A 20,094-nucleotide genomic window follows, 5' to 3' on the forward strand; every position below is an offset into this window, starting at 1 on the left:
GATCCTTAACCCACTGAACAAGGCCAGGGATCGAACCCGCATCCTCATGGGATACTAGTTGGATTGGTTTCCACTGAGCCATGATGAGAATTCCCTAAATGATTAAATTTTGAAGTAACTGGTATATGGACACATGGGAACAGAGGAGTACAATGTTATGGATGTTAGCACTTAGATTCTTGGTGCTGGATGGAATGAAAGAACGTATGTATGAGGGTACATACCTATGAACTGACACCTTTACACCTTACTTATGACTAACACTTTACAGTAACTAGGCTAGTTGGAGAAGAAGTGTACTGCCAAGGTTTAAATTTAATTCTTCTTAGGATCACCTGTGAGTCAAGAATAGCTAAATTTCAAAAGACAGTATGGATCTCTTCAATATATTAAGGAAAGACCTTTAGTTTCTCTTTGAAACTTAGTGAAAATGGAAGTCAAGGAATGATTTAAAAACCTTCACAGTATTTATTATTAAAGTTTTACCATTTGCAGTGATCTCCAAATAATATTTGTTGCAAATCTGTTTCTTCTCCATTCCAAGGGGTCTGTCCTCTCTCCTATGCCTCTCCTTTGGAGAGTCTGATACAGGGGTCAGTAAACATTTTCTTAAAGGACCAGATGGTAAAATTTAGGCTTTGTGGGGCTCATATGGTCTCCATCACTTATTCTTCTTTGTGTTTTTTTGTTTGTTTTTAAACAATTCTTTAAAAATGTAAAAATTGTTCTTAGCTGTGAGCCATTCAAAAATAGGTGGTACACAGGACTTGGTCCATAGGCCAAAGTGTCCAACCTCTGCTCTGATATGTATAGGCACTGGGCAGTAAGGAGTGTGTAAAAGATGTGTGGTTCTTACTCTCTTAAAGTTGACGGTCTAGTCCAGATAACTTTTCTTCTGTATATTAATGGAAATATTTAGAAGAAATCTTGGGTATTGGAGTTCTGAGGAGCAGACGCAGCTCGTATATTTTTATATCTCCATTTGATGCTCTTAACCTTGGAAGACAAGGATGTATATGACAATTAACAGTTGGAGGGTATCAGAGCGGAATTTGGTTTCCTGAACTGTACTCTTTAATGCCACAGTAGTGGGCTTCTGGCAGAGTAACTTTTATTGCCGTTTGGCTAGAGGCTCATTAAATTTGTCAGTAGAGAAGAGAAAGAAGCCTATATAAAATTATAAAAAGAGACAACTGAGGAGGAAAACATATGGCAAAAAGAAAGCATTTGGGGACAGAACTGTTTCAGAATGGTACCTTGTATATAAATGATTTTTTTTTTAGATCAATGAAGAATATATAGAAAAAGAAACTTAGTAACGAGAAGATGTCTACTACCAAGATGTGTTAGAGTGTTACTCATGTAAGAACTCTGGCTGTTGGAAGGTGTCCTTTGTTGAAAAGAGACATCCCATAAGGAGTGGTAGGAGGGGCTAGCAAGGGGTGTGTGTGTGTGTGTGTGCCCACACGATATGGAGACCACCTTACTGGGGAAGAACATGGTAGAGAGCTATGGAAGAAGAAATGAACAAAAGTGATGCTCTGGAGAAATACGGAAGCATCTCAGCATGACAGGGACTACAGATGATAGTTTCTAAAACAGATTGTAAAATTTACTAAGAAATAGACTATAGTAGTAATGTGTTCTTTAACCATCTAGATATTTGTTGGAAATTTCCTTCTGTTAAAAGAGCGTCTGATAACACTTGATTTATTAATGATTTAGTCTCATAGAAGATAAAGGAAACAATGGTGGGAATCATTGTTCTGAATTTATTTTTTTCTAAAAAATGATATTCTCTCTCTCTTTTTTTTTTTTTTTTTTGTCTTTTTGCCATTTCTTGGGCTGCTCCCGCGGCATATGGAGGTTCCCAGGCTAGGGGTCTAATCAGAGCTGTAGCCACTGGCCTACACCAGAGCCACAGCAATGCGGGATCCAAGCCACGTCTGCGACCCGCACCATAGCTCACGGCAACGCTGGATCCTTAACCCACTGAGCAAGGCCAGGGATCGAACCTGCAACCTCATGGTTCCTAGCTGGATTCGTTAACCACTGAGCCATGACGGGAACTCCAAAAATGATATTCTTTAATAGAGCTCTTTATTTTTTATTTTTTTGTCTTTTCTAGGGCCGCACCAGCAGCATATGGAAGTTCCCAGGCTAGGGGTCTAATTGGAGCTGTAACTGCCAGCCTACACCACAGGCACAGCAATGCGGGATCTGAGCCACGTCTGCAACCTACACAACAGCTCACGGCAACCCCGGATCCTTAACCCACTGAGCGAGGCCAGGGATTGAACCTGCAACCTCATGGTTCCTAGTTGGATTCATTAACCACTGAGCCATGACAGGAACTCCTTATATTATTTTTTTAGATTCCACGTATAAGTGATATCATGTGATATTTGGTCTTTCTGTCTGGCTTATTTCACTTAGTATGATAATCTCTAGGTCCGTCCATGTTGCTGCAAATGCCATTATTTCATTCCTTTTTATGGCTGAGTAATATTCCATTGCATATATGTACCACATCTTCCTTATCCATTCCTCTGTTGATGGACATTTAGCTTGCTTCCATGTCTCAACTATTGTAAATACTGTTGCCATGAACATTGGGGTGCATGTATCTTTTCAAATTATGATTTTCTCTGGAGATATGCCCAGGAGTGGGATGGCAGGATCATATGGTAACTCTGTTTTTAGTTTTCTTTTTTACAGAAACTCCATACTGTTCTCCATAGTAGCTGCCCTAATTTACCTTCCCACCAACAATGTAGGAGGGCTCCCTTTTCTCCATACCCTCTCCAGCATTCACTGTTGGCGGACTTTTTGATGATGGCCACCCTGAATGGTATGAAGTGATGCCTCACTGTAGTTTTGATTTCTCTGATAAGTAGAGATGTTGATCATCTTTTCATGTGTCTTTGGTCGTCTGTATGCTTCTTTGGAAAAATATCTATATCTGCCCAATTTTTTTTTTTTTTTTGGTCTTTTTGCCTTTTCTAGGGCCCCTCCCGCGGCATATGGAGGTTCCCAGGCTGGGAGTCACATTGGAGCTGTAATCGCTAGCCTATGCCAGAGCTACAGCAACACGGGATCTGAGCCACGTCTGCTACCTACACCACAGCTCATGGCAATGCCAGATCCTGAACCCACTGAACAAGGCCAGGGATCAAACCTGCAACCTCATGGTTCCTAGTCGGATTCGCCACAACGGGAACTCCCCAATTTTTTTTTTTTTTTGATTGGGGTTGTTTGATTTTTTGTTATAAAGCTGTATGATGTATTTGTATATTTTGGAGATTAATCCCTTGTCAGTTGCATTGTTTGCAAATATTTTCTCCCATTCTATATATTGTCTTTTTGTTTTATTTATAGTTTCTTTTGCTGTGCAAAAGCTCTAAAGTTTAATTAGGTCCCATTTGTTTATTTTGGGGTTTTTTGAGGGGAGGGGTGGGCCACATCTCCGCAGCATGCAGAAGTTCCTAGGCCAGGGGTGAAACCCTCACCATAGCAGCAACTGAAGCTGCATCAAGATCCTTAACCTACTGAGCCCCCAGGGAACTCGTTTATTTTTGGTCTTATGTCCATTATTCCGGAAGGTGATCCAAAAAGATATTGCTGCAGTTTATGTTAAAAAGTGTTCTGCCTGTGTTTTTCTCTAGTTTTACAGTATTCAGTCTTAAATTTAGGTCTTTAATCCATTTTGAGTTTATTTTTGTATATGGTGTTAGAGAATGTTCTGATTTCATTATTTTGCAGGTAGCTATCCAGTTTTCCCAACACCACTAATTGAAGAGACTGGCTTTTCTCCATTGTATATTTTTGCCTCCTTTGTCCTAGATTAATTGACCTTATAAGTGTGGGTTTATTTCTGAGCTTTCTATCCTGTTCCATTGATCTCTATTTCTGTTTTTGTGCCAGTATGCTCCTGTTTTGATGACTGTAGCTTTGTAGTATAGTCTGAAGTCAGGGAGCCTGATTCCTCCATTCTAAATCACTTTTTATTACATTGTATTATATCAAGAATATACCAGTGATTTGGGACATAGAAGGGGTAGACTCTTGATAGAAAATTATCACTTTATTTTAGAGATTGTAATAGTGGTGAAAAATACACTTGGTGTGAATCCTGTATTTTAGAAAACAGTTATTTCAGGAGAAAAATGTGGGCATAATCTCATGGTTATAGGCTCTAAAATACAAATGGGTTCCTAAAGAACAGGAGATCCTTAAATTTTGATGTAATTATCACAGACACTTTAAAGAGAACAGAAATGAGGAGCAATGTTAAGAGAAGTATTTGTCTACAAAACATAGAACAGCTACCAAAGTTGGAGAGAGGCAGATAACCAAAGATATTTGCCAAAAGTGTGGAGAATTTATGATTGTCAGAAAGGAGACTGGTACAGTCTATATTGTGCTTCCCAAAATGCTGAGGGGTGCAAAAGAGGGATTCTGACAAAGGTTCACTGAATATATATATACTACATGCCAAGCACCATGTGAAGGGTGCGACATCCATTCTTGTTTAATTCTTGCAACAACCTCGTGAAGTAGATTATGTTTTTATTTTCATTTTATAGATGAGGAAGTTTAGGCTGAGAGAGGTTAAGTGACTTGCCAAGGTAATATATTGCCCATAAAGGTTGGGGCTAGAACTCCAATCCAGGTTTTTCTGACTTCAAAGTCCTGCTCTTGGCTAATCATTGTATTATATCAAAAATATATCAAGAATGATAGTTACAGCAAACATCTAAACTGCTTAGTGCTTATTTTATGGCAGGCACTGTTACAAACCCTTTATGAGTTTTAACTCATTTAATTCTTATACCTCTGTAAGGTAGGTACTATCATTTTTCGCATTTATAAGTGAGACCAAAATCACCTGTTGAATGTCACCTAGTAAACGACAAAGCTTGGGTTAGAATTGAGGCACTTGGGCTTTAGAGTCCACATCTGGATTGCTACTCTCTGTTATAGAGCAGTATTTCTTATTTTGCTTCCATTTTCATGTGCACAGTGAATGGTCTTTACAATGCAAAAGTCCAGATAAATATATTAAAGAAAAAAGCTGAAGCCCAGCTTATGTTGTATATAGTTTGATTATGATCATTCAAACCTCAACACCCAGTGGAATTATAACTCACGATGGCCACTTGAATGATCTGAGTCATCATTAATAATTTATAAGTAAACTTTGGGTCAGTTTTCAAATAAGGCAAACTCAATTAAGCATGGATACCTGAGCAGAGGAGACACAGTTTATTTCACTCGGAAAGACTATTTTCTTTGGAAAATGTGATCTTCAGCCTGTTAGGATGAGTGAAATACAATCACAAATGGCCACAAATCTGTTCTTTTGAGTGTTTAATCATAAATAATCATAAAATAAGTAGATTAACTCTTAAAGTGTAATTTTTTAAAACGAGTGGACCTAGGAAACTATCTATTGATAACCCCAGTGTGGTTTGTGAACATTTTCCATGAATTCACCTAAAAACAACCTTGTTAAACTCATACACTGCATTTTTGAAAGACGTGAGGACAGTGTATTCATGCAGTGCTTATTACATGGCATCTTGATTTTGTTAAAGCATTTGTGTAAGTTTTCCATTATCCTCATTGCTGAAATAGTTGAGTAAATAGGAAATGGATTTGCAGTTAGATGAACATCCCTACCCAAAGAGTAATCTTAGTGGCTTAGTATTAATTACTTTCTAGAGCTCTTTCATATCAAGTTTGTATCATTGATTTGGATGAAGATTAATTGAGTGGCTTGTCGAATTTAGGTGGCACCAAGAATCAGGGTCCAAAATGATCTTGACAGTGGTTTTTTGGCTTTTTAGGGCTGCACCCGTGGCACATGGAAGTTCTCAGGCTAGGGGTCTAGTCAGAGCTGTAGCCACTGCCTGTGCCACAGCTATAGCAATGCCAAATCCAAGCGCATCTGCAACCTACACTACAGCTCATGGCAACGCCGGATCCTTAACCCACTGAGCAAGGCCAGGGATCGAACCTGCAACCTCGTGGTTCCTAGTTGGACTCATTTCCGCTGTGCCACAACAGGAACTCCGACAATGTGTTCATAAGGCCTAGAGAAAGAAAAGTGATAGTACCACTGGGCTCCTGTTGAAAATAAAAACTCTAAAATATTTTGTGGACTCTGGGCAAACTGACCAGTGGGAGGTTTTCAAAACAACAGTTTAAAAAAAATACTGGGGTTATTTAATCTGAGGAGAAATTAAGTGAAGACATGTTACCTTCAAATGGTGAAGGACTGTCCCATGGGATTTACTGTAGTTTAGCAGAGGGAAGGCTGGTATAAGTGGGTAGAAATCAGGAGATCTCTTTCAGTTTAAAATGACCTAATGAGGATGTAACAGTTCTTGGACTTCTGTGCTTCCTACTACTGAATATGTTGAAGTGAAAGGATGGTGACCAACTAACCAGGAATGTTTTTAAAAGGCTTCGTTTTGCTGAGTGGGAGGACCTGAGAATTATGTATCATCATCAAGAAACTCTCATTGGAAATAGGTAACCTCCAACAATTAGTTGAAATTCTTAGGACCAATTTATCTGTCAAAATACTGAACATTTATATTTTACCAGCAGGTGGCACTCGTGTCTGCTGTCTCAATTTTGATCTTTTCCTTTGAGATGGAGCCTCAACTTTTCCTTAGAGGTGGATAATAATGCCATTAGGTATTTCTGCTTTCCTCCAAAGATCAATCAGTATTTTCCTCTGTCCTAAATACAGAAGATAACTTTTGGGTCTCATGATGTTTTTTACAGGCTGTGGTCTTATTTATCTAAGAAAAGATTTGAACCTATAATTATATTTTGCTTGTATAATAGCTTGTAGGGTTAAAAGGAATTACAGTGTTCTTTCTCTGTCTCATACATCTTTTCTTTGGGCCAAGTCTTTGCCTTCCGCCAGACAAAGTCAAACAACAAACAAATCCCTTCTTTCTTCCGTGCCATCTCCCATGGCCTTACACCTCATTTGTACAGTCTTAACAGAGCCACGCCTTACATTCCGTTTCTGTCTCCTCACCTCCCTCGCATTCCATACCTATGAATTCAGTGAGCCCTTTTATTCCTCGTCTTATTGGTCCTCAGTAGCATTTAACACAGTTGACAACTCTGGAAACTGTTCTTTGGCTTCTCTCCTGTCCTTTGGCTTCAGCCTGTCCTTTGGATTCTTGTCTTTCATTCATTCCTTTTTTCTGCCTCTTGACTGTTTCTCCAGTCTGTTTACATCCTGCCATCTATTTTACCACTGTCCTGCTCCACATCACCGTCATCTTCTCTCTCTCTCTCTCTCTTTTTTTTTTTTTTCTTTTTAGGACCACACCCATGGCATATGGAGGTTCCCAGGGTAGGGATCGAATTGGAGCTGTTGCCACAGGCCTACACCACAGCCACACCAATGTCAGATCTGAGCTACCACAGGTCACGGCAATGCTGGATCCTTAACCCACTGAGAGAGCTCAGGGGTGGAACTGGCAACCTCATGATTACTAGTCAGATTGTTTCCGCTGAGTCAGGTGGGAACTCCCACCATCATCTTCTCTGGATGTATTACCGCAGCCTCTGCCTTGATCTTTCTGTACATATTCTCATTGCACTTCAGTCTCTCTTCCACACAGCTGCCAGAGAGAAATGTATATCAAGTCTAGACATGAGACTCTCAGGATTTTAAAATATTTTAAAGGCTTCTTATTGTCCTAAAGGCTCTGAAAGATACATCCCTGCCTGTCTCCCCTTAAGTCTCTGAATCCCTGCAGTTCTATAGAAGTCTTTTCAGTTCCTTGAGATCCATGTTCTCTCTGAACTTGGAGCCCTTACCTGTGGTGTTCTCTATGCATTAAAAAAGTACTTTCCCATTTTTTTTTTTTTTAGCTCCTATTTATTTTCAGGTGCCAGTTTAAACATCACCTCCTCTGACTCCCAGATTCAGTCAGATTCATTTTTTGGTAGAATCCTGTGTGCTTAAATTCAGTGTCACTCTTCCCCAACTAGACTTTGTAAGTCTAAGGACTCAGATGAGTTCAGAGACTGTCTGATTATTTTTCACCACTGCATTACCAGCATCCGGTTTAGTGCCCTTGATTTTGGTATTTGTCGAAGGAAATTTTTAAAAATACATGGATTTATATTGTATACAGTATTTATCTTAGGGAATATATATTAAATCTACATCTGGGAGCTTCGAACTGAGAATAAAATTTAGCACTTGCAACAGATGTTCATAATTATGGTTAGTATTTAATATTTGCTTTGTGCTTGGTAGGGTCTCATTTAATCTCTATAACGAACTTGAGTATTACTATTATTTATCCCCATTCTGCAGATATTTACAAGTATAAACAGAGAGGTTGAGTAACTTTCCTAATATCATACAGCTGTTAAATTGAATCACAATAGGCACCCAGCCCCTTTGTCTTGGGAGCCTTGACCCTATGCTATACATCCTACAGTTTATTTGAAAATCTCAAACTGGTTTGTTGTCAGATAAGGTCACTTTGAAATAGAGGAAACTAAGTAATATATGAGCTTTAGGGAGATATTGAAATATGTAAAGTGAAAATACACATGAATTCATTTTAGGATAATCATGGTAATCATATTTGAATGACCATGGGCTCTTCTCATATTATTGGTCCTCAGTAGCATTCAGCACAGTTAATAGCTTCTTGAAATGGTCTGTCTGTTTGGCTTCTCTGGTATCTGAGTTCTGTGCTAACAGTGTTCTTCAACTTAAAAACTGCCCAATAAGCTGTGGAAGCATTTTCATGTGTTTTGGGTTATTTTATCTTGCTACACTTGTCTTTGTTTATGAAATAAGGTAGAGATGTAAATAAATGAACTTGAGGCATTTAAAAATATCAATCAAGCTGAAAAGATTTGAAAAATAGTTCTAAAAGATCTTGAAAGTGAAGCCTTAAATTCGTCATCACCAAGCTCTTTCCAGCTTCATTTACATTTCCATGAGGGAGAGAGCGCATTCAAGGCTGTTGTTCTAGCCGCTGTTGGCATGTATTTTTGTATGAAGGGCTCATGCCAACATGTGGACAGAGACTAAAAGCTGAATGTAGGGTGAGACAACAGAGCTTTCCTTGTCTAGCTCCTGCTTCCCTGAGATGATGCGAAGAAGGAAAAACTGTGTCCAGCGCACGGCTTGATCCCTGAGGCTTGTTTAAAAATGCTGGTTCTGGGGAGTCAGGTTTTTCGTAGAAGATTATTTTGGTATTGTCATACCTGAAAAGGAAAAAAAGGAAAAGTATGTATGTACACATACAGAGAGATATGTCAGGGTGTTTGTGTACTAATACCAGAACACCAGCTGCTTAGTTCTGAGAGCCTGCAGAGACTGATTGATTGATCTGTTGATCTGAGCTATGTGTGTGTGTTCATGTACGTTTATCTACTTTGGTATACATACATATTCTGGGCTTTGTCAAGACTTTGAATCCTTATCAAACAATGTGGTTTTCATTGCTTGATTGGTTTTTAGAATATAAATTATGAGAACTATATTGCTCCAACAAGCAAAGAAATCTGTGTCGGCTATCTCATTTCTTTTCACATCATCCTCATGAAATAGGGAAAGCCAGAGATTATATCTTCAGCTGGCAGATGGTAAGATAGTCACAATGCAATAAAATGATCTATTCAGTCACTCAGAAAATTGACATACTTAAATTTAGGTTTTCTACCAGCTTGGGGTTTTATTAACATCCACATTGCTTTCTTTAATAAAAGCTTAAATATACACAAATACGTAATAAGAGAAACAATCTTCTTTGGTTGTTTATAGGGCTGTGCATTGAGAAAGAGAGTGGAGAAATATTTTTTTTCTTTTTTTAAATTCTGGCTGTCAAAGATTCAGCTGTTTCTCTGGATAGCCTTGTAAGCTTTGAGACCTCTTAAAGCAGATGTTACTCACTGTGGAATTTCTTAGAGCAGATGTTACTCACTGTGTCTGCGTTGAAGATGGCAAGCAACAAGCAAGAAGCACACAGCACAGGCAGAACTTAAAGGCGAGAGGGGCTGTAAGTTTGCATGCAGGCCTTTGATCTCTCAACACCCCATAGTGAGGCATGTGTAGACCAGGTCTGGCTGGAGACTGAGGGTTTGGTCTTTTTCCATTCTACTTTTTTTTTTTTTTTTCCTTTTTTTTCTCAAGAGCTCTTCTGAGAACAGCCTTCCAAATGGGTTAAGCGGGGGGATCATCTGACCTTGGGCATCAACTGCTCAACATGGTTGTATACTAGTCCTGGGAATGTCTGCTGCCTAGTTCTAGCTGCAGATCCTGTGGGAAGTTGAGTCAGTGTTTAGCCCTTACTACTGGGAAGGTGGGGAGCTATTGATCCTCCCTAGCCAATTTTTAGGCATCCAGGAGAGTGCCATCAGGGACTATCCACTGCACAGTCAAGCGTGTCTCTTCATAATTAGATTCTGGAGAGGAAGGCTTAACATAGGAGCTAGATTTGGCTTTAACTAATGTTTTATTTTGTTCATGGTTTGAAATGTTCAAAATTGATAAAGCGGAGTTCCTGTCATGGTGCAGTGGTTAACGAATCCGACTAGGAACCATGAGGTTGCAGGATCGGTCCCTGCCCTTGCTCAGTGGGTTAACGATCCGTCATTGCCGTGAGCTGTGGTGTAGGTTGCAGACGCGGCTCGGATCCAGCGTTGCTGTGGCTCTGGCGTAGGCCGGTGGCTACAGCTCCGATTGGACCCCTAGCCTGGGAACCTCCATATGCCGCAGGAGCGGCCCAAGAAATAGCAAAAAAAAAAAAAAAAAAAAAAAAATTGATAAAGCCCTGGTTTCTTTAAGAAGCCAGATTGAAAGCGCTAATGTGGATGGTATAGCCCTATTTAAGTGAGTCGAGTAAGAACAATCAGGGGCAGGCAGGCATTTGTGTCCTCTTTTTTATAATTTTAAGTTTGGGGATAATTGTAGTTCACATTTAGTTATAAAAATCAATGTAAATAGATCTCATCTGCTCTTAACTCAGTTTTCTCAATGGGAATATCTCGCACAACTACAATGACATAACCAGATATTGACTGATAAAGATACAGACAGAACATTTCCATCACTATGTGAAACCCTCATTATGCCCTTCTGTAGGAAGGAAACACCTGTTTCCCTCCTGTTCCCACTCCCTTCTTAGTCTTGGCAACCATTAATTGTTCTCAATTTCTGTAATTTTGTCATATCAAGAATGTTGTATAAATGGAATTCATGATATGTAACCTTTTGGGATTGACTTTTTAAAATTCAGCTTATTTCTTTGGTGATTCATTTAGGTAGTTGCTTCTATCAATACTTTGTTGCTTTTTATCGCTAAGATGTATTCCATGGTAGGGATGTACTACACAGTTTGATTAACCATTCATCCAGTGAAGGACATTTGGGTTATTTCCAGTTTGGGGCTACTAAAAATAAAGCTGCTGTAAACTTTTGTATACTAGTTTCTTTGTGAACCTAAGTCTTCATTTCTCTGAGAGAAGTGTCCAGGAGTGCAACTGCTAGATCACATGATAGCTGCATGTTTAGTTTTTTAAGAAACTGCCAAAGTGTTTTCCAGAGTGAATGTACCATTTTACATTTTCAGCAGCAAAGTATGAGTGATTCATTTTTTCCACATCCTCACCAGCATTTGGTGAAGCCACTCTCTTTTATTTTTGCAATTTTGATAGATGTGTAGTGATATCTTATTGTGGTTTAACTCATATTTCCGTAATGACTGATGATGTTGAATATCTTTTTTTATATATAATGATTTTTATTTTTTTCCATTATATCTGGTTTAGAGTGTTCTGTCAGTTTTCTACTGTTAAGCACGGTGACCCAGTTACACATACATGTATACATTCTTTTTTCTCATATTATCATGCTCCACCATAAGTGACTACACAGTTTCCAGTGCTGCACAGCAGAATCTCATTACTAATCCATTCCAAAGGCAATAGTTTGCATCTATTAACCCTAGATTCCCAGTCCATCCCACTCCCTCCCCCTCTGCCTTAGCACAAGTCTATTCTCCAAGTCCATGATTTTCTGTGGGAAGTTTCATTTGTGCCATGTATTAGATTCCAGATATAAGTGATACCATATGGTATTTGTCTTTCTGACTTACTTCACTCAGTATGAGAGTCTCTAGTTCCATCCATGTTGCTGCTAATGTTATTATTTTGTTCTTTTTATGGCTGAGTAGATGTTCCTTGGGATTTTCTGTGTAGACAATCACGTTATCTGTGAACAAGAATAGTTGTGTTTTTTTTTCCTTTCTGATTTCCCCCTGCCCCTGCCTTTTCTTTCTTTATTGCCACGACTAGAACTTCTATGGGCTAGAAGTTCCAAGGCTGGAACTTCTTTTTCTTCTTTTTTTTTTTTTTTTTTTTTTTTTTGCTTTTTAGGGCCACACCTGCAGCATATGGAAGTTCCCAGGATAGGGGTCTAATTGGAGATACAGCTGCTGGCCTACACCACAGCCACAGCAACACGGGATCCAAGCCGTGTCTGCAACCTACACCACAGCTCATGGCAATGCCACATCCTTAACCCACTGAGCGAGACCAGGGATCAAACCCTCAACCTCATGGTTACTAGTTGGAATCGTTTCCTCTGTGCCACAGTGGGAACTCCTGGAACTTCTTACTATATTCAGTGAGCGGGGTGAGAGCCTCGCCTTGTTCCTAGTCAGAGTGAAAGCAGTTGATTTTTTCGCCACTAAGTGTAATTTTAGCTGGATGTTTGTTGCAGGTACTCTTGATCAAGTTATGGCAATTTCCCCCTCTGTTTTTCTAAAGAGTTTTTTCTCATGAACGTGTGTTAAATTTTATCATATATTCTTTTTTTGTACTAATTAATATGATTATATGCTTTTAATGATCATATGCTTTAAGCTGTTAGTATGGTATATTACATTGATGGATTTTATTATTGAACCAGCCTTTCATCTCTAGGAAAAAACCTCACTTGGTCATGATGTGTAACTTTTTTTATATATTGATGAATTATAAATGCTAATATTTTGTTAAAGAATTTTGCATTTTTATTCATGAGGGATTTTGGTCTGGAGTTTTTCTTTTCACATTTTGGTGTCAGTAATACTATACAAAATGAATTGGGAAATGTTCTCATCTGTTTTCTAGAAGAGATTATATAGAATTGGTGTCAGTCCTTTAAATGTTTGGTAGAATTCTTCAATGAAACTATCTGAGCATAGAGATTTGGGGGAGGAGTTTTTAAATTATACATTCATTTTCTTTAATAATTAGAGGAGTTTTCAAATGGTCTATTTAATATTGAGTGAATTGTGATAGTGTTTTTTGAGGAATTGGGCCATATCACCTAAGTTGTCAAATTTATATGTGTAGTATTTTTCAAGTTATTCCCTTACTAATCTTTTAATATGTACAGGGTCAGTAGTGCTATCCCCTGTGTCATTCCTCATGTTGGTGCTTGGGTCTACTTCCTACTCTTGGTCAGTCTTGGTAGAGCTTCCTCAATTTTGCTTCTTTGTTTTAATGAACTGGCTCTTTGTTTTGTTCATAGGCTCTATTGTAGTTGTTTTCAGTTTAATTGATTTCTGCTCCTTATGTTCTTCCTTCTGTTTGCAGGTTTATTTTGTTTGTTTTTTACAGTACGCTATTTATTTATTTTTAAATATATTTTAAAAATTTTATCTATTTATTATTTTTTTCCCCTCTGTATAGCATGGGGGCCAAGTTACACATACATGTATACAGACTTTTTCCTACCTATTGTTGTGTTGCAATGTAAGTATCTAGATATAGTTCTCAATGCTATGCAGCTCATTGTAAATCCATTCCAAGAGCAATAGTTTGCATCCATTAACCCCAAGCTCCTGATCCCTTCTATTCCCTTCCTTCCCCCCGCCGGGCAGCTACAAGTCTCTTCTCTAAGTCTATGATTTTCTTTTCTGTGGAAACATTCATTTGTGCTGTATATTAGATTCCAGTTATGAGTGATATCATATGGTATTTGTCTTTGTCTTTCTGGCTCATTTCACTCAGTATGAGAGTCTCTAGTTCCATCCATTTTGCTGCAAATGGCATTATGTCTTTCTTTTTTATGGTTGAGTAGTATTCCATTGTGTATATGTAACACATCTTCCTAATCCAATCATCTGTTGATGGACATTTGTGTTGTTTCCATTCCTTGGCTATTGTGAATAGTGCTGCAATGAACACGTGGGTGCATGTGTCCTTTTTAAGGAAAGTTGTGTCTGGATATATGCCCAAGAATGGGACTGCTGGGTCATATGGTAGTTCTGTGTATAGATTTCTAAGGTACCTCAATACTGTTCTCCATAGTGGTCGTACCAGCTTACATTCCCACCAACAGTGCAGGGGGGTTCTCTTTTCTCCACAACCCCTCCAGCACTTGTTATTTGTGGACTTATGAATGATGGCCATTCTGACTGGTGTGAGGTGATATCTCGTGGTAATTTTGATTTCAATTTCTCTAATAATCAGGGATGTTGAGCATTTTTTCATGTGCTTGTTGGCCATCTGTGTATCTTCCTTGGAGAATAGTCTATTCAGATCTTTTGCCTGTTTTCCCTTTGGGTGGTTGGCTTTTTTGGTGTTGAGTTGTATAAGTTGCATGTATATTCTAGAGATTAATCCCTTGTCTGTTGCATCATTTGAAACTATTTTCTCCCATTCTGCAAGTTGTCTTTTTGTTTTCTTTTTGGTTTTCTTTGCTGTGCAAAAGCTTGTCAGTTTGATTAGGTCCCATTGGGTTTATTTTTGCTCTTATTTCTATTGCTTTGGGAGACTGACCTGAGAAAATATTCATAAGGTTGATGTCAGAGAATGTTTTGCCTGTGTTCTCTTCCAGGGGTTTGATGGTGTCCTGTCTTATATTTAAGTCTTTCAGCCATTTTGAGTTTATTTTTGTGCGTGGCGTGAGGGTGTGTTCTAGTTTCATTGATTTGCATGCAGCTGTCCAGGTTTCCCAGCAATGCTTACTGAATAGACTTTCTTTTTCCCATTTTATGTTATTACCTCCTTTGTCAAAGACTAGTTGGCCATATGTGTCAGGGTTTATTTCCGGATTCTCTATTCTGTTCCATTGGTCTGTCTGTCTATTTTGGTACCAGTACCACACTGTTTTGATGACTGTGGCTTTGTAATATCGCTTGAAGTCTGGGAGAGTTATGCCCCCTGCTTGGTTTTTGTTTCTCAGGATTGCTTTGGCAATTCTGGGTCTTTTGTGGTTCCATGTAAATGCTTGGGTTGTTTGTCCTAGTTCTGTGAAAAATGTCATGGGTCATTTGATAGGGATTGCATTGAATCTGTAGATTGCTTTGGGTAGTATGGCCATTTTTACAATACTAGTTTTTCCAATCCAGGAACAATGAATATCATTCCATTTCTTTACATCTTCTTTAATTTTCTTGATTAATGTTTCATAATTCTTGGCATATAAGTCCTTTACCTCCTTGGTCAGGTATATTTCCAGGTATTTGATTTTTTGGGGGTGCAACTTTAAAGGGTATTGTATTTTTGGATCCCTTTTCTAATATTTAATTGTTAGAATCCAGAAATGTAACTGATTACTGAATGTTATTCTTATATCCTGCTACTTTGCTGAATTTGTTAATCAGTTCAAGCAGTTTTGGGGTTGAGTCCTTAGGGTTTTCTATGTATAGTATCATGTTGTCTGCATACAGTGACAGTTTTTTTCTCTTCCTATATGGATGCCTTTTATTTGTTTGTCTAATTGCTATGGCTAGGACTTCCAAAACTATGTTGAATAGCAGTGGTGAAAGTGGGCTTCCCTGTCTTGTTCCAGATTTGAGTGAGAACGCTTTCAGTTTTTCCCCATTGAATATTATATTTGCTGTGGGTTTGTCATAAATGGCTTTGATCATGTTAAGGAATGTTCCCTCTATACCCACTTCAGTGAGAGTTTTTTTTAATCATAAATGGATGTTGGATTTTGTCAGATGCTTTTTTGCATCTATTGAGGTGATCATATGGTTTTTGACTTTTGTTAATGTGTTGTATAATGTTGATTGATTTGCATATGTTGAACCATCCTTGTGAACCTGGGATGAACCCCACCTGGTCATGGTGTATGGTCTTTTTGATATGTTGTTGGATTCGGTTGGCTAAAATTTTGTCAAGAATTTTTGCGTCTATATTCATCAAAGATATTGGCAGAGAGTTTTCTTTTTTGGTGGTATCTTTGTCTGGTTTTGGAATGAGGGTGATGGTAGCATCATAGAATGTCTTTGGAAGTGTTCCTTCTTCTCCAACTTTTTGAAAAAGTTTAAGGAGGATGGGCACCAGATCCTCTTTATATGTTTGGTATAATTCACCTGTGAAGCCATCTGGTCCTGGGCTTTTATTTGTAGAGTGTTTTTATGATGTATCAATTTCATTTCTAGTGATAGGTCTGTTCAGTTGGTCTATTTCTTCTTGATTCAGTTTTGGCAGGCTGTAAGACTCCAGAAAGTTGTCCATTTCTTCCAGATTGTCAAATTTGTTGGTGTATAATTGTTCATAGTATTCTCTTATAGTTTTTTTGTATTTCTGCAGTATCCATTGTGATTTTTCCTTTTTCATTTATTACTTTGTTTATTTGGGTCCTTTTTCTCCTCTTCCTATTGAGTCTAGCCAGAGGTTTGTCAATTTTGTTTAACTTTTAGAAGACCCAACTCTTGGTTTTATTAATTTTCTCTGTTGTTTTTCTACTTTGATCTTTATGATTTCCTTCCTTCTGACTAGGTTTTCTTTGTTCTTCCTTTTCTTTTTTTTTTCTTTTTTTTTAATTTTTTTATTTTTTTTATTATTTTCCCACTGTACAGCAAGGGGGTCAGGTCATCCTTAGATGTATACACTGCAGTTACAGTTTTTTCCCCCACCCTTTCTTCTGTTGCGACATGAGTATCTAGACATAGTTCTCAATGCTATTCAGCAGGATCTCCTTATAAATCTATTCTAGGTTGTGTCTGATAAGCCCAAGCTCCCGATCCCTCCCACTCCCTCCCCCTCCCATCAGGCAACCACAAGTCTCTTCTCCAAGTCCATGATTTTCTTTTCTGAGGAGATGTTCATTTGTGCTGGATATTAGATTCCAGTTATACGTGATATCATATGGTATTTGTCTTTGTCTTTCTGGCTCATTTCACTCAGTATGAGATTCTCTAGTTCCATCCATGTTGCTGCAAATGGCATTATGTCATCCTTTTTTATAGCTGAGTAGTATTCCATTGTGTATATATACCACATCTTCCGAATCCAATCATCTGTCGATGGACATTTGAATTGTTTCCATGTCCTGGCTATTGTGAATAGGGCTGCAATGAACATGCGGGTGCATGTGTCTCTTTTAAGTAGAGCTTTGTACGGATAGATGCCCAAGAGTGGGATTGCAGGGTCATATGGAAGTTCTATGTATAGATTTCTAAGGTATCTCCAAACTGTTCTCCATTGTTCTTCCTTTTCTAATTCATTTAGATGGTGGGTTAAGTTGTCAAGTTGACATTTTTCTCCTTTTTGCAGGAAGGCCTGTATTGCTATGAATTTCCCTCTGAGCACTACTTTTGCAGTGTCCCATAGATTTTGAGAGGTTGTGCCTTCATTAATGTTTGTCTCAAGGTTTTTTAAATTTCCTTCTTGATTTCCTCATTGACCCATTGGCTTTTTAGTAGCATGTTGTTTAGTCTCCATGTAGTAGGTTTGTTCTCATTTCTTTTCCTGTGGTTGATTTCTAGTTTCAAACCATTGTGGTCAGAGAAGATACTTGAAATAATTTCTTTGCTCCTAAATTTGTTGAGGTTAGCTTCATGTCCCAATATGTGATCAATTCTTGAGACTGTTCCATGTGCACTTGAGAAGAATGTGTATTCTGATTTTTTTGGATGTAATGTCCTGAAGATGTCAATTAAATCTAACTTTTCTGTTGTTTCCTTTAGGATCTCTGGTTGCTTTATTGGTTTTCTGTCTAGAGGATCTGTCCATTGATCTGAGTTGGGTGTTAAAGTCTCCTACTATGATTGTATTCCCATCAATTTCTCCCTTTATGTCTGTTAATATTTGTTGAATGTATCTGGGTGCTCTTATATTTGGGGCATATATGTTGATGATAGTAATATCCTCTTCTTGAATGGATTTAACCATTAAATAGTGTCCTTCTTTGTCTTTCTTTATGGCCTTCATTTTAAAGTCTATTTCGTCTGATATGAGTATTGCAACTCCTGCTTTCCTGTCATGTCCATTGGCATGAAATATCTTTTTTCCCACCCCCTCACTTTCAATCTATATGAGTCCTTTGTTCTAAGGTGAGTTTCTTGTAAGCAGCAGATTGTAGGTTTTTGCTTTTTTATCCAGTAATCCACTCTGTGTCTTTTGATTGGAGCATTCAGTCCTTTGACATTTAAGGTAATAATTGATAGGTAATTATTTATTGACATTTTAAACCTCATTTTCCAGTTGATTCTATGATTCTCCATTCTTCCTTTCTTTTTTTGGTTGGATGGTTTCCAATTATTTTCTGCTTGAGTATTTTTCTTTTCATTTTTTTGTGAATGTAATGTTTGGTTTTGACTTGTGGTTGCCCTGTTTTTTAAGTATGTTAACTCCTTTCTATAATTGTGTGTTTTAACCTGATAGTCCTGTAGGTTCAAACACTTCGTTACCATAATAAAATTTTAAAAAAGAAAATTTAAAAAAAGAAAATTTAAAAAAAGAATCTATTTCCTTACTTCCCTTGCCTACATTTTATGATTTTGATGTCTCTTTTTTTTAAATTTAATTTAATTTTAAACATATTCATGATTAGATCTGTATGCTGGCTTATTTGAGTGACTGCTCTCTGATCGTGGTTTCCTCCATCCCATTCTTCCTCTTTTTTTTTTTTTTTTTTTTTTTTTGATTTAGACAAGCCCTTTCAATATTTCTTTTAGCCTGGGTTTTGTATTGCTGTATTCTTTTAGCTTTTGTTTGTTGGAAAAAAATTTTATTTCCCCTTCTATTTTAAATGATATTCTTGCTGGATAGAGTATTCTAGGTTGCATATTTTTTCCTTTCAGTGCTTTAACTATCTCTTGCCCTTCCCTCCTGGCCTGTAGAGTTTCTGTAGAGAAATCAGCTGATAACCTTATGGGGGTTCCCTTATAATTGACACTTTGCTTTTCTCTTGCTGCCTTTAAGATCCTCTCTTTATCATTAACTTTTCCCATTTTTATTATAATGTGTCTTGGCATGGCCCTGTTTGAGTTCAACTTGTTTGGGGCTCTCTGTGCTTCCTGTATCTTGATATCAGTATTCTTTAGATTTGGAAAGTTTCCAGTGATAATTTCTTCAAATATATTTTCAATCCCCTTATCTTTTTCTTCTCCTCTGGAATTCCTGTTATGGATATTTGGCCCACCTGATATTATCCCATAGGTCTCTTATATTGCTTTCATGTTTTTTCATTTGGTTTTCTGTCTGCTGTCCTGTTTGGATGATTGCCATTATTCTATCTTCTGCATCCCTAATTCATTCCTCTGCATTATTCATTCTGGTTTTTACTGCCCTTAGCTCAGTTTGTGTCTCTGCAAATGAATTTTCTAGTTTGTCTTGGCTCCTCCTTATGTTTTCTAGTTCCTTTCTGAGGGAATCTGCATTACTGTTCATATCTTCTCTTAATTCCTTCAGTATTTTCACTATCTCCCTTTTTAACTCCCAAGTCTGTGAGACTGCAGAGCTCTGTTTCATTGTTGACTGCTTTAGGTGAGTTCTCCTGTTAATTTAACTGGGAATGATTTTTGAGCTTCTTCATCTTGCTTGTTATTTTCTTTTTTGTAGTGGAGGTGCACTCCCGTGGCCGGGGCAGGGTTTGCCCTGGCACTACTGTGGAGTGTTTCCTGAGGGCTGATGGTGTTGGCCAGCCTTCTTTGAGGTGGTGGGGCATTTCCCAAGGGTGGGCAGGGCTAGCAGGGTCACTATGAAGCAAAGGAAGACTTCTGAGGGCAGGTAGGAATGGCAGGACCGCACTGTGGTGGTGGCACACTTCCCATGGCTGGGCAGGGTTTGCCCGGGTGCTCCTGTGCT

At 38.1% G+C, this 20,094-nt stretch overlaps 1 protein-coding gene across 4 annotated transcripts in view; it reads left to right on the forward strand.

Annotated features, from left to right (window-relative positions):
• Nucleotides 1-20,094, forward strand: part of VPS8 (VPS8 subunit of CORVET complex) — a 256,850-nt gene that overhangs the window by 57,062 nt on the left and 179,694 nt on the right. The gene's annotated exons all lie outside the window — the stretch shown is intronic.

Source organism: Sus scrofa, chromosome 13, assembly GCF_054392235.1.
Source record: "Sus scrofa isolate SSC_HxYL_T2T_F1_AM1 chromosome 13, Sscrofa_HxYL_maternal_Yorkshire_Landrace_v2.0, whole genome shotgun sequence".
NCBI lineage: Eukaryota > Metazoa > Chordata > Mammalia > Artiodactyla > Suidae > Sus > Sus scrofa.